This window comes from Corvus moneduloides, chromosome 12 (genome assembly GCF_009650955.1).
Source record: "Corvus moneduloides isolate bCorMon1 chromosome 12, bCorMon1.pri, whole genome shotgun sequence".
Lineage (NCBI taxonomy): Eukaryota > Metazoa > Chordata > Aves > Passeriformes > Corvidae > Corvus > Corvus moneduloides.
In genome coordinates this window covers 11,840,797-11,854,890 of record NC_045487.1, presented here as the reverse complement: position 1 = coordinate 11,854,890, position 14,094 = coordinate 11,840,797, and the positions used below count along the sequence as shown (strand labels likewise).

Sequence of the window (14,094 nt, the reverse complement as noted above, 5' to 3'; positions counted from 1 at the left end):
CCCCCCAGTTTAGACTGTACTCCTCTTCACCTGGTACCCACCTTGAAAAGAATTTAAGCAGGTGCAACTGGGAGGATATGTTATACCACTGAAAAGGGAAAACAGTTCTCCATTTACAGCTCTTCATTAAACTTACATTTCAGCTTGTGGGTTAGGTGGATGTTGTTCCTAAAACATTGTCATTTCCCATTTATTTGTAAAGACTGAGAAAAGAGCACATTTACAAATATTTAAATACCAATGCTTCCAGCAATCATTTCACAAGTCTTTAAAATAGGAATGTCATCTTAGCTCTTGACTATTTCACCATACAGATGTCCATGACTATGTTAAAAATCAGATTTCCTTTAGCAGTACGGAATCGCTGCCTTTCTATATTCCTTCACCTGCCTCAAGCAGACTGTAGAAAGCAAGTATTTGTTTAACTGCAAGTCAAACAAATGCAAATGTGTGATCAGTTACAGAAGTTTGCACTTAAGCACCTCTTAAAAATAGAAGCAACTACTTTTTTAGGCAGAAGATGCCACTACAGAGAAGTAGGGGGGAAAAAAACCCACAGCCCCATAGCTCCCTCCCCTTCTCACACAGTTAATACAACAAGAATTTTCCAGAGGCTGCTCAGCTCAACAGAAAGTCTGTTCTGTAATAAATGCACTAACACAGACACAACACATCAGAGCTGTACTGACACTGATCTGGGCTCCATCTTTTGACTTGTTCAAGAGTAAACCAAAATGAATTAGATAGAATGAAACACAAGTTCCTGGGTGTTAAACTAGTCTCAGTAATCTTTTAAATGCAAATATTGATGCAGTTTTTCCACTGATAAGACAGAGACATCCAACAATTTCAGTGATAATTTCTTTTAACTAAAGATTTTGGATATAAGGCAGAGGACACCATTGTTTTAAATAAATGTATATTTAGACTATCAATCTGAACAAGCTGGATATACTAAAAGGAAAACAAGATAACGGATTAAATAATGAAGATAATGTGGCATACAAGTAATGGGAGGTGATAAATTCGCATTTAAGAGACCAGAGAACATAGTATCTATTTTTTTTATACTCAGGCTGCTATAAGTGTTTGAGCAAACCCCAGAGGTTTTAAAAGAAAAAAAAAAAAAAAAACAGTAGAAGAGGGAAAGGAGAGACTGGCTTCAGAATGACCGCTGCTGAACTGCAGAATGAGAGAGGAAAAAGAAATTTAATCTGCTCAGGACACTTACTCCTTATCATAGTGTGTCTTCAAAAAAAGATTTAATTACTTAAGCTTGGATATATTTGTCAGTATATGGCAAGTTACTATATTGGGATTAATGCTCTGAAGCATCTTCCTTTGTCACCTGAGATTTTCCCTGAGTGTGTCTCATGTATAACTAAATACCATGTTTAGCAATGAGTGTTATGTAAGAGTCCTTCTGCTTCTGTTTCCACAGAGCTTATGCTAAAAACAAATGACTGATTTAAGTGACATTGGGAGGCCCTTCGAGTGTAATTCGCCTTATTATCTTATCAGTGGTGCAGTCACGGAAGCGCGAATCTTATCTGAGGATTACATCTGGCAAGGATCATGATTGAAAAGATAGTATCTCATAATCTATCTCAAATTGTTTACTGTATTCATGCTATTTATACCCAGGATATAATTAAAAGCCACATCCTTGGCATGCAGGTATGGCGTTTAGGCTGCATGCTTAGATAAACGGTGTTACAGAACTCAGATCATGTTCCCCTCAAGAATATAACAAAGAGTAAATGAGTGAACTCAAAAGGCAAAGAGATAAAAAAAATCCCACAATTTATCTGAGCACAAAAAAAAAAAAGTCTAAATAATCTGGAATGGAATGAAGCACTGTATCAATACACAGGGACAGAAAGAAACAGGAATTAATTCTGATATAAAAGAATTTCATCAAGGAAGAAAATTTAAGGCTTCGTCATACACAGAACTTCTGTTGCTTTGAGAAACTTTCAGTTCAGGGTAGCATTGAAGAGTAGTCTAAGGAATGCAAATATAAATGTCTGTATTTCTCTAACACTTGAAAATCTGCATTATCTATGAACTATTTCAACTGTGTCAGGCACCTGTTTTGTTCGGTCTGTTTGGAATCTACTGTTTAACCTAGATCCCTGCAGGTAGAGTACATCATATCCCTGCACAGCTCCAGGAATTTATGTAGGGACTGCTTGGGGCCAAGGAACCAACAGTGCAAATCACATGCACAGATACTATCTGAGGAATTAAATTAATATATAAATTACATCTCTTATTTATAGTATATTCTGAATTGCAGACCAACACAAGTTACCTGCAAACTGCACTGAGGTAAACCCCATTTCTTAAACACTTACAAAACTACAAGCAGTACAGCTACAGTCTCAGGGCTCTGGGGGCTGCCTTGGTGGCACACATACCCACAAATTTTCTGGCAATCCCATAATGAAAACAGACATTATTAACAAAGAGAAAAAACATTGAGCTAATAGCCAAGCAAGAGCTGAAGTCTTATGAAATACTCTACATATTTGCTGTATTTAACCATATAATCAACCCTTGTACTAATCAGAATCAACCTTTAGATTATGTGCTCCTGTCTTTAATCCAGACAAGGAACAACTCCTACACCAGCTACTAACTCCTTTTTAGGACATTTACTTTCCTCTTCATTTCAGTGGGACAGGTTGTGTTGTCTTATCACAGGACAATCTGCATACAGACACCAGAGCACATGCTTCACACCCTTCTCAAAACTGCTGCTGGCATTCTTTGTATTCAGACACGTCAAAGACCCCCACCCAACCAACACACTGATAGTGTAGACATGACTATGCGGCACATGCTCCACACTAAGGGAGGGGCAAAGCACAGTCTGAGGGAATTCATGAGGGAATTCACATCTGATGGCTTCAGAGCCATCTTCCCATTCTATGCTGAACTCCCAGGTGAAAAGCTCATTCTTTAGCTTTGAAGCAGATTTGGATTTTGTTTACAGCAAGAGCAAATGGCATATTAATTCTGAAGTGTCCTTTGGCCATCTAACTGCCACTTCATCTAGTGATGTGGTAATTAAACTTTTCCTGGCATGCAAACCTCATTTATGCTTTCTTTACCACAGAAATAAAGTATTCATAAACTAAAAACAAAATGCCTTCCAACACCATCCAGCTTGTAAAATAACTCCCTGTAAAGAAAAAATCTAACATAGTAAACTGGCCAGTGGCTTTCCAGCTTTAAAGGGCTAATAGACAGCCAGCTGTTTGCCATGCCATTAAAGCACTCTGATAAACTCCTTATGGCAGGTGAGAGTCAGAATGTGATTTAATAGCTGCCAAATTAATCATTTATGAGCAAATCTTACTTTAACTGGAATATTTTACTTCACGATGCAAATCTTCCAACTGCACTGAAGACTAGAGCTACAAGTTATAACTACCCATTTTAGAATAAATTAAGAAATATATTGTGCTTTCAAACAATGATGGTCATTTTTATTGAAGCAGTTGAGCACTATCTCCTGAGCAGCAAGTTTCTACATCGTGCAGCTCACCTTGAGCTGGCATAGTACAACCCAGAATTTACAGACAGCAGTCTTCCAATACAGGAGAACACAAACAGTTCTAGGTGGGCTGAGGAAGTATTTTAAAAGCAAAACAACAACTGCCTCACACAAGCTCTCAGTACTTTGTCTCCAGAAAGCTTTAATCAGGATTACATTTTTGCATTGAATATATACTTATGTCTTATCTCCTGTAAGGTTGTTATCTTACCAGACCCTGAATCTGTTTTACTACTAAAATATCTCACCAATGAACACCCACAGCTTCCTATAATCAGTTCACTTTAACCTAAGCATATTAAAGAATCAATATTAAGAGGGGTAAAGAAGTGTCATCCTGCAACATTGTTTCTGTTTGCAAGAGTCAGGTGAACTCCGTGTTTAACTCCTGCTAGTTTATAACACAAAAAACACAGTTTACTAGCAGGAAGAAGTGAGACAGAAGTATTAAAGAGTGAGAGAACATCTACCTATAAATTAAGATCTTAGAGGTGGGAGTGCTCAATTACACTACTACTCCAGTAAATCTGCATACTTTTAAATATAAACCTGATTCACAGGCACCCCCAGCTTAATTCCCACCTTCATAAATTCTGCACAAACCATATATCATAAGAAAACAGCAAAAAAGGGTTTGCATAACAGCATTAAAATGGATTGTTATGTTGTAATGACTCACCTGCTAAAGGTAAAGCCTCCCACTGCTTGTAACTAGAGCCAGATTCATCATCTATTTTGCAGGCAGATTAAATTTGTGAGAGCACAAGTAAAACATGAATGTATGAAAAGTTATGCAGTGCCTCTTTCTACTCCTCAGTTGGACAAAATCCTGGTGAACATTAGGAATGGGGCACAGAGTTTCTTAGTGTGTCTTTAGAATCTAAAGACCTATTTCCCTTGATATAATTTCTGTAGCAAATTGCATGTCAAAAAGGTAACCAATGTATGAAAAGTACTCTTATTCTTTCAGTGTGAAAATTAGGTGCAAGTTAAACTGAATCCAAACATAGGAGAAAAGAAAAAAAAATTGAGAAACAGAAGTGTCATGGAGAGCAATGACAAAGATACCCTGAAGGACAGAGACTAAGGAAACCCTACACTTGCTTCTGTGACATAGAGCAGAGAGATCACTGTGACAGAATCTACTGAAGCTACAGCTAGTTATTAAACTACAGTTTTGAGGTCACGCCTCAGAGCTGAAGAATATTTACCCATCTGCAGTTCAAACACCGAGGGAACGCTTATGCTGAGAAACACTTTCCCAGTTTTCTCTACATACCTGCTTGGCTTTTAGTGAAACAAAAGTAACTCAAAAGCCCTGATCCTAAATGAGCTAGAGAATGCAGGTTTTATTTGTGTTTCCATTCGAACAAATCAACTACTACATAGAAACTGTACCCCCCACCAAGTGATCGATCCTTTCTGCAACAGTAACTAGCAGGAAACAGGGTTGTCCCTGGGAAAGCATAAAATGATACATTTTTCAATCTCCATTAACCTTCAAAATCAAATTAATTCCATCACCGCTCCTTGATAAGGGAGTGCTTTTTTTCTCTGCAGATTTATCCATCTGACTTTTGAGATTTTGATCACCCACAACTGCACCACAGTAATGAATTCCTCAGTTACACTTCACGTTCTCTAAAAGTTTGAGACTCTCACTTATTTTTAATAGTGCAGAGAAATAACAAAGCTTCATTTGGCTAAGGCATCCAGTATTTGATAACTCATAAGGTCCTGTTCATTTCTGCACCATGCCCTTCTGATCACCTCACTTGGGGCATTAAGCTCTAGCTTGCTGTTTGACAATCAAATTTATCATAAATCTACAACACTTAGAGCTGTAATGAATCCCATTTTAAAGTAATGTTAATAAAATACAATTAAAATGAAAACATTTTAGACAGTTTAGAACATTAACAAAGCCTTACTATTGCCTGCCAACTCCAGAAGCAAACCTGATATCTCCTGGTTAGAGTATGGAGCAGGACATCTTGTTTTGACATGAACAGCGTTAAAGACTGAGGCCCTCAGTGACGATGGTCTGTGTATCCTAAATAAATCAAATACTGCTTTGAAATGCTGTAAGGTTTTCTAGTGCAACGGAGATGTAACAGACTTTGGCAAGGATAACACAATCTTTTGAAAAAAGAGGCAAGACTAAAGCTAAAAGTATGATTTTTCCATAACTAACAAACATAAATTTCTTTGCTGGTTTGTGTGAATATTTTATAAATAACCAAAAGCAGTTATAAGAGTTTCCTAAAACTATTATACAATTCAATTAAATTTACTTAAAAATATATTAACTAGTCATGATAACTAATATTATTTAAGCACCCGAATTTAAAGTTGACACTTAGACATCTCTATTTCACAAGTATAATTCATATATATAGGCTAAGAAAAAGTGCTGCTATTCAGCAGAAGCATGACCTCACTTAGACTTAAAGAAGTGCTCCATTTAAACCCAATGTTTATACGTGACAGAATTGAAAAGCATATCTTTGAAGAAAAACAAGAACTGAATTTGCAGACATGGCATTACCCAATCCTGGTTTTGCAGAGCTGCTGACCTAATACTCCACCTGAATTAATGAGGACTGTGCCTATAAATCAAGCCTGTGTTGTCCTCTCTGGTACAATTCAGCAATTTCAGTTTCAAGGAACAAAACCAACAAGTGAACATTCCTAAGAGGCAGACCTTGATCACACTCCTGGAAACGTGAACTTACTGTGATCCTTGAATAGGAATTAAGTCGCTAAGAGATATCTGTTAAACATTGCTTTCATCCTTTAGTTTATTTGAATAAAACCACATTTTATGTCCACTGTTTCTAGTCAGTTTTATTTCTTGCCAGTAGAACTCTTATCTGAAATTATGCTCCCAATTACAACCTTTAAAATCAACAGCATTCAGGCTAATATAGCTATAGAAAGCTCCCTTACTAAATCTGATGAAAAATTGATATGGATGAAGAGGGGAAGAGACAAAAGAAACATTCCATGAAATATCTTAAAAGGGTGGATTTAATATAAGCTATCCAAAAGCATGAAAGTTAGAATAACTCTAGTTCATTTCAAGATTAAATTGGAGGAAGATTTTTTTTTCTCAACCTACATTTCAAGACAACCTTAAAAAATATCTGGAAAGCATTTGTCACCTTTCCATTCTGTGCAGTCGACTGTAATCTAGATTACTTAATATGTTCTGTTACACAAAAATAATCATATAATTCAACTCAGTTGCTTTGCATGGCATTCTGGAAAATATTTTAAGGCATTCAGAAATATAATCCTTACTGCTCTCCATCATCATATACTTTCACTTGCAATGTTCCTTCCCCATGTTGTCTTACAGGGTTGCAGCAGCCAGCAGCCATGCTCAGTGCACACATCTGTAATTCTCTATGTTGGCAAATAACAAAGGAGGTTTTAGGAATGGACAGACTTTTTTCTTCCAATCTTATACAAGATACTGACTGGGATAGGACCAACCTGATCATCTTTTATTTGTCAGTATTTTTTCATCACTTATAGCTACCATCTTTAGCTTCTTTTTGCAATTCCACAGTGTAGAATTTTATTTTGCATTACTACAAGAATCCATAGAATATACACAGAAATATCAATTTATCTCTAAGGGAATAACTGGTGCTTTAAAAAGCTTTCTAAAAAATAAGCCATATGATTTTTAACAGCAAAAAAAAGTCTTAAACACACCCTGTAGGACTGCACCGATTTGGGGTAGGATGGGGGGAGAGTTAATGCTCAAATGCTGTAGTGCACTCTACACACAAACAGTAATAAAAATCTATCACTTAATCATTTACATGTTGTGTAAAACAGCAGTCTCCTTTTAGTTAAGAGCTACTTTATGTTGTTTTCATCGATACAAATGTTGCCCAAGTGATTGTGTGGGAGAATACAAGAACAGACTGTAATAAAATTAAAAATAACTTTCCAAGGAAATAGTATTTGGAAGGATTAATTACACAAGTTCAGACAGGAGGCCATATGCTTTCCCCTCTCTTTTCTATTGAGCATACAGTATGCCTGTAATAAAACAGGAAGGGGAAAAAAGCTGGTCAAAGCAAACTGTTTCAAGTACCAAGTAATGATTCAAGATATTTTTACAATTTTGTGTGCCTGAATATATTTTGTCTATTCATTTGACTTCTATGCTAAAACTTTTATCAGCTCTGTTCATTTGTGGAATAAAATAGCCCTTTGCCACTACTCCCATATAGCAGGTATTTCTTGAGTGCTAAATACATGGGAGAAGTTGGTAGTGTGGGTATATTTCCTCCTTACATCAAATTCTCTACTCCAAATGTAAGATTTACTTGCAAGAACACAGAGGCTGTCACAGATCACGGCTGCAACCACTGCAAGCATAAGAACTTTAACAAAGTCTACAAGAATTAGGTGCCTTTATAAACTTTCCATTTAAGTAGTATATAGCAAAGAAAGCCACTGTGACTTAACAAAACTTCACTAAAACTTCACATTAACATGCTAAAACAAAAAAGTATATGTTCAAGTGTTTTTCTGATTTGGGGTCCAAAGGCTCAGTTTCAGAAAATGGGCTACTTTTTCATTTGCATGAGAAAATCTTCGCTTAATTTAATCAGTTTAATATTTTCAAAACTATAACATTGATTTTGTAAGCAACTTGATGGGAGTTAAATAAAACTTTCTAGCAGAAAAAGCAGAGCAGAGGTACAAAAATAACCAGAGAGACTTTTATCCCAACTAAGTCATAGGCAATGTGACCAAGAAGTCAAAATTATTCAGACAACCAGTATTGTGGATGCTGTCTTTTTATTCAACTAAATCTAGAAGGTTTTTAAAGTAATAAGTTACCTGTATGTTTCCAATTAATTCCTTAAAAGCTACATAAACACATGAAAATTCAGTTTAAAGTATGATGAAAAACTCAATGACATAACATTATTAGAGATCACAGTAGTCTATGGCCCCAGAATATAATGTTGGAAGAACAGTTAAGTTTTAGTTCTCATTCCATGACCCCATGAAAAAAACCAAAACAAAAAAACTAAAGCAAAACAAAACCACCAAGACCCAAAGCCTCAAATACCCTATGCTCTGCAAGAAATCACAGTTTCCTTGGAAAATAATTTATTAAGAAATGTTAAGCTGTTCTAGACAAAAAAAAAAAAAAAGAAAAAAAAAAAAGAAATTAAACAACTGATCAATAACATATTATTCGAGTATTTGAATATAGTGCTAGGAAAAAACCTTGTAGAATTACTAACACTTATTAGACGACAGGAAAAACTGGAATTACTTCCCTTGTTCTCTCCATTTCAGTTTGTTTGAAATCCTATTTTATGTAATAACATAACGATGCACTGAAAGTTTTTTACAAATGTAAATCCATCACATCTAAAGTGAAAAATCCACTAAGAGTAAAGCCAGTTTCTATACTTACGTTCGAACGTAATGCACTACTCTGTCTAAATCATAGGGGAATAAGGCACTTAAAATAGGGTGTCACATTTCGAGGTAATAAATAGCAGATTGATTCAACCTCCCAGTTGATCCTGCAGTTTACTTACATACAAGATGGAAAATAAAGTACTAAAGCCACTGTGATTTACTTCTCAGAAATGAGACACTCTATATTAGTGCAAATGAATGCAAAAGTCCTGCATTGACAATTTATTGCATTCTTAGGCCAAGCCCTGATTAGATCAAATTGCAGTCTTTCTGAGCACACCAAATGAGCCTCACTGCAGATTCCAGCCAACATTATCTGTTATATATTAAAAAAAACCAACCCCAAACAAAACCATAACGAACCCAAAACTCTAAGCCAAGTTTCTGCAGTCCATTCTTTTTCAAAGCATGTTTTTCTCCCTCTTTGTCACTAATTGGGGAAAGGTGTTCTACCCCAAGAGAAAACCCATTACTTAAGAATGTTTACCTATGAGATTTTTTTCTAGAAAGTCTTACCTAAAATAGTAGAATCTGGAGGAATTAATTCTCAACATCAGTTAAACTCTGAAGTCAGTGAGACATTCTCTCCACTACTGATAGGATAAATGGAACTGAGATACAAAATGACATTTAATAATAACACCCCAAAGCGTTCTAAACCAGCAGCATTCCTTATAGTCCTATGTGAAAAACAGAAAACTAAAGTACCGAGGACAACAGGTGTCTGTGCACTTGGGCTCCATGAGCTCAGCATCAAGGGCTTCAAGGCCACAAATTCATGGCCTTCAGTTCAGACTCTGTTAAGGAAGACCAAAATTGCATTTGAATTTAAGGGCATCTTCACTAATAAACTCAAGAGAGCATCAGAACCATTTCAGAATTCCCATAGCTAGGGCAAATCTCTTATTCACATGACTTGAAAAGGTTTTTCATTTCACACCACAGGAACCACTTCCCCCAGCCTCTTTCCTTTTAGGATACTTTGGAGAAAAATATGATTATTTCACTTTTTACCACCCAGTGGCTTAAAAATACGCAGATTTTGTACTAGTAAGACATTTGCTTGTATAAATATATATGTATATATGACTTTAAATAGTAGGAAAAATCAGGTTTTTTCAGGTGACCTATATGCCTGTATTTTCTCAGTCCATAGACATACAAACAGCTGCTTAAACAGCATCTCCCTTACACAGACTTTTTATATTCAAAATTACACAAGATCCACTTTCCAAGGATGTTTGTTAAATACAGTGCTTCTGCAAACAAAAAAACCCTGAGTGTATGGGTGAATAACTATGTACATATTCAAGAGGAGGCAATACTGCTGTAGAGTACTAGAATCAGCAATATTTCAATACAGTTCTAGTCAAAAAGTGGGTTTCTATAACTATCTACCACCTTTTTGCAAAATGTCCGATGTCTGCCAGTGTACAACCACACATGAAAGGCCCTTGTCTTCAAAACCTTAACTGGTAGAATTTTTTTATAAAATGACGGGCCTTGAACAAGAAGTAGGGAGTAATTCAGTACTTTAATCTACTAAATATTTTAAAGGTTTGTCATCTGCACTTTAATGTCTATCTTTTTACCAGGTGCATAATAGCTTTAACACTGTAAAAAGAAGGAACTAACATATCTCCTATGCCATAAAACACTAATCAGTGTAAACTTCAAAGCTTTTACTTGAGAGTGTAAACTTCTAAGAAAGATTAGATAACTACTGAGCAGGTGCAATCCAGGAACAAAAATAGATGGAAACATAATAAAGGAAGTCAGACAAAGCAGTTGCTAAATAAAAATTCCCTTCTTATTAAAGAGGAATGACCATAGCAAAAAAGAAATTTAGATGTAATTACCACATATTATAAGGCTAACTAAGCATTTTGCAGATATTTATTGAAAATATGAGTTCACCATCTGCACAGATACTGATATTCTCTTCTCTTGCAGTCATGTTCAACATAGTCTATAAAAAATTAAAACTTAACTATATGCACATTAAAGGCTGCAAGACACAGTCTTAAATTACAGAATATTTGATAATACTTTTTAAAAAATTACTACTTTATATAAAGCATTCAATCCTTGAACTCCAATGTTGCAATACTCATTGAAGCCAAAAGTTTCATAACCTCCTCCCACACATTCAAGTAATAATCACATACTGAAGCACACACAGGCACCCTGGTGAATTACAGAACTAACCTAATGGGATTAAGTTCACACTTAAGTATTTTTAATGAGCACTGTTCACTTCTTACTTTCCATTGTGAGCTAGAACTAACCACAAACAGACAAACCTAAGATATATATATATGGAAAATGTTATTTTTGCCTCATGACAATGCATTTTATTGCCACACATCCAAACTGAAGAATAGAAAAGCTTTGTATTTCATTTTCTAATTTTCAAACAAAATGTTTGATTGTCCTCACGTGTAGAGAAGATGGTCAAGTGGTAATAAAGCGATGGCTTAGGATGAAGAAATAAAAGCATGAGCCCACTTGCCACAACTCTCACCAAGATCTACAGAATTAACCAGCACTAGAAGAGGATAGTTTACAAAAAGCTAGCTGCATTTATGATTTTTTTTTTTCAAGTGTACATCCTAATTTTTCTGTTTTCCTGAAATTCCACATCCCTTTCCATTATATGTAAGTACATACTTTTTTGCATGTTTGGTTTGGGTTTTTTTGTTTCTCTTTCTCTTCCAGAAGCTCAGAAAGTTTGGCTCCATCAATCAGTCAGACCAACTAGACTGTTTTGTCACCATATCCTATATTATAAAAACATTAGGTATTTATAATGGAGTATCTCTCTTTCTTTCAGAATAAATGGCCAGTTTTCCTGAGAAATTGAGTTGTTCTAGCCTCATTACTCCCATTAACCTGTGAATTTAAACCAGCTAACATAAAAATAAAAGTTGCAGGAAGCAGCTTGATCAGAAAAACACTTTCATTATTTTTCTAAAACAAAGTACAGAGACTTTTAGATAAAAACTGAGGAAGCTGACATCTATGTAATCTATTAAACTGTACTGTTAATTCCGTACAAAATCTGTTTATTTGCAGAGGGCACAGCAGAAGCATATGCTACACTAAAATTCCCATAGAACTTTCAATACAATGTCCTGCCTCTCAGAAAGGATATTTACTGCATAGGAGACAGATTTTAGCTAATTTTGATCTGTGCAAAGAAAACAACCAGCATCCATAGTATGGCCATCACATTCAAATAGAGATTTCTTTAGGTACTGTTTGAAATGTCATGAATTGCTTAGTGCAGCACCCTCAAACTGCTTTTACAGTATAAGGATCTGAATGAAGCTGCACTTAAGTCAGCCAGTGATGGGAATCCTACAACAAAAAAATCACATGTAAAATCCTGGGCATGCTCCCATTCACTGGAGAATTTATAGTGGTTAGTAGGCAGTAACCTTCCTCAAGTAGCTCTTCTCCTGGTGCATATAAACTAATTTAATACATTCACATCAACATCCTACATACCACATCCTTATCACACTGCTGCCACTTCATCTTTTCTATTGGAATACTGTCACATTTCACTCCCAGAGAGTTCTGGGCATTAAACCAGAGAGAACCTGAATCATTATAAAATAAAAGTGCCTGATCTTTCAGGTAAAAAATGCTAAATTACATGTTCAACAACTTAGTGGGACTAATAGATATTTTCTGTATTTTGCTCAGATAAAGCTATTATCCCTATCTTTGCTTATTAAACCTACTAACAACGTGGCATCTGTAAACAGATAATCTCGAGTTGTCTACTCATAGTTTACCTGTCTAACATTTTAGATAAAACAGATACATCTCTAACTGGAAAACTATCCAGTCAAACCTTTTCAAAAGATGCCATCTCAGTTTGGCACAAAAATCTTAGAATGTTCTTTTCATTTTTATTCTCAAGGTGACATGAAGTATATCATAGCAAAGAAAATTACATCATTATGTATCTATCCAACACACCTGCTATGCAACAAACACCTGTATTACATCTGACCTTCCAAGTAAACTGAAAATCAAGGAAACTTTTATTCCCGTTAAAATATCAAAGGTAGGGGGTTTTTTTCTATTTCACCCAGTTTAAAATGATATATAGAAAAACTCAGATAGATATTGTTACCTTCAGGTTAGCTACCATTGTAACTTTTACACATAGACCTCGTTCATTTGGAAGCAAGTTGCCAGTAAAGCATGCAATTACACACTCAAGGTACACACTGGTCCAGGAAAGCCATATGCACAAGAGGAAATGAGGGAAACAAGAGTCTCCAGTACGTGGTTTTCCAGAGACAGCCTTTCTTGGACCACTGTGAGTGGCTCCAGCAGGGCCTGCTCTACCAAGGGAAGGCAGGGGATCTGCCCAGACTCTCAACTGGCAAGTGGTAAGAATGCAAAAAAAGGGCATTATACCAAAATCTAAGCACCTGCCATTTCAGACTGGTACCAGTCACTAATGGGCACAAAAGCATGGGAGGTGTCAGAGAAATTGGCAAAGAGGTCAGGGCGAGAGGATTGTTCCAGTAGAAGAAATCCCTCTAGTTCAGCGAGACCAAGCATAGGTCACACAAGTACTGTTTAGATATCCATCATTCATTTTCCTGATTGTGGACAAAGAAATCTGCAGGATTACAATCAAGCCACTTTAATTCAGAAATGTTATTAATTCCAAATTGTATCACAGTATACTTGTTGCAGCTTTATATTTCTGGTAGCTATAAATAAAAAAGGGAATTGAATTGCAGACAGTGCTTGATACTCTTCTTCCCTGGGGCCACCAGACAGATGAAACAAAAGTTCTCACTTTCAAAATGCCAACAAATCCAACGAAAGATACTGTGTAAAGCAACAGGCAAAATGCAAATTGAGCAAGTAAGGACACAATACAAAAGACAACTTTGCATTAAGGTGGCAACCTATCTAAATCACAAATGTAGGAAACCCTCATTTCTGCATTAAAATAATAAGTAATATAATAATCACTTTGTCCCCTTTCTAAGGAATAAGCCATTACTATGCTGTCTATAAAACTGTCACTTGGTGAT

At 35.8% G+C, this 14,094-nt stretch overlaps 1 long non-coding RNA gene across 1 annotated transcript in view; it reads right to left on the bottom strand.

Moving 5' to 3' along the window:
- LOC116450157 overlaps positions 1 to 14,094 on the bottom strand; it is a 262,062-nt gene that overhangs the window by 242,401 nt on the left and 5,567 nt on the right. The window lies entirely within an intron of this gene.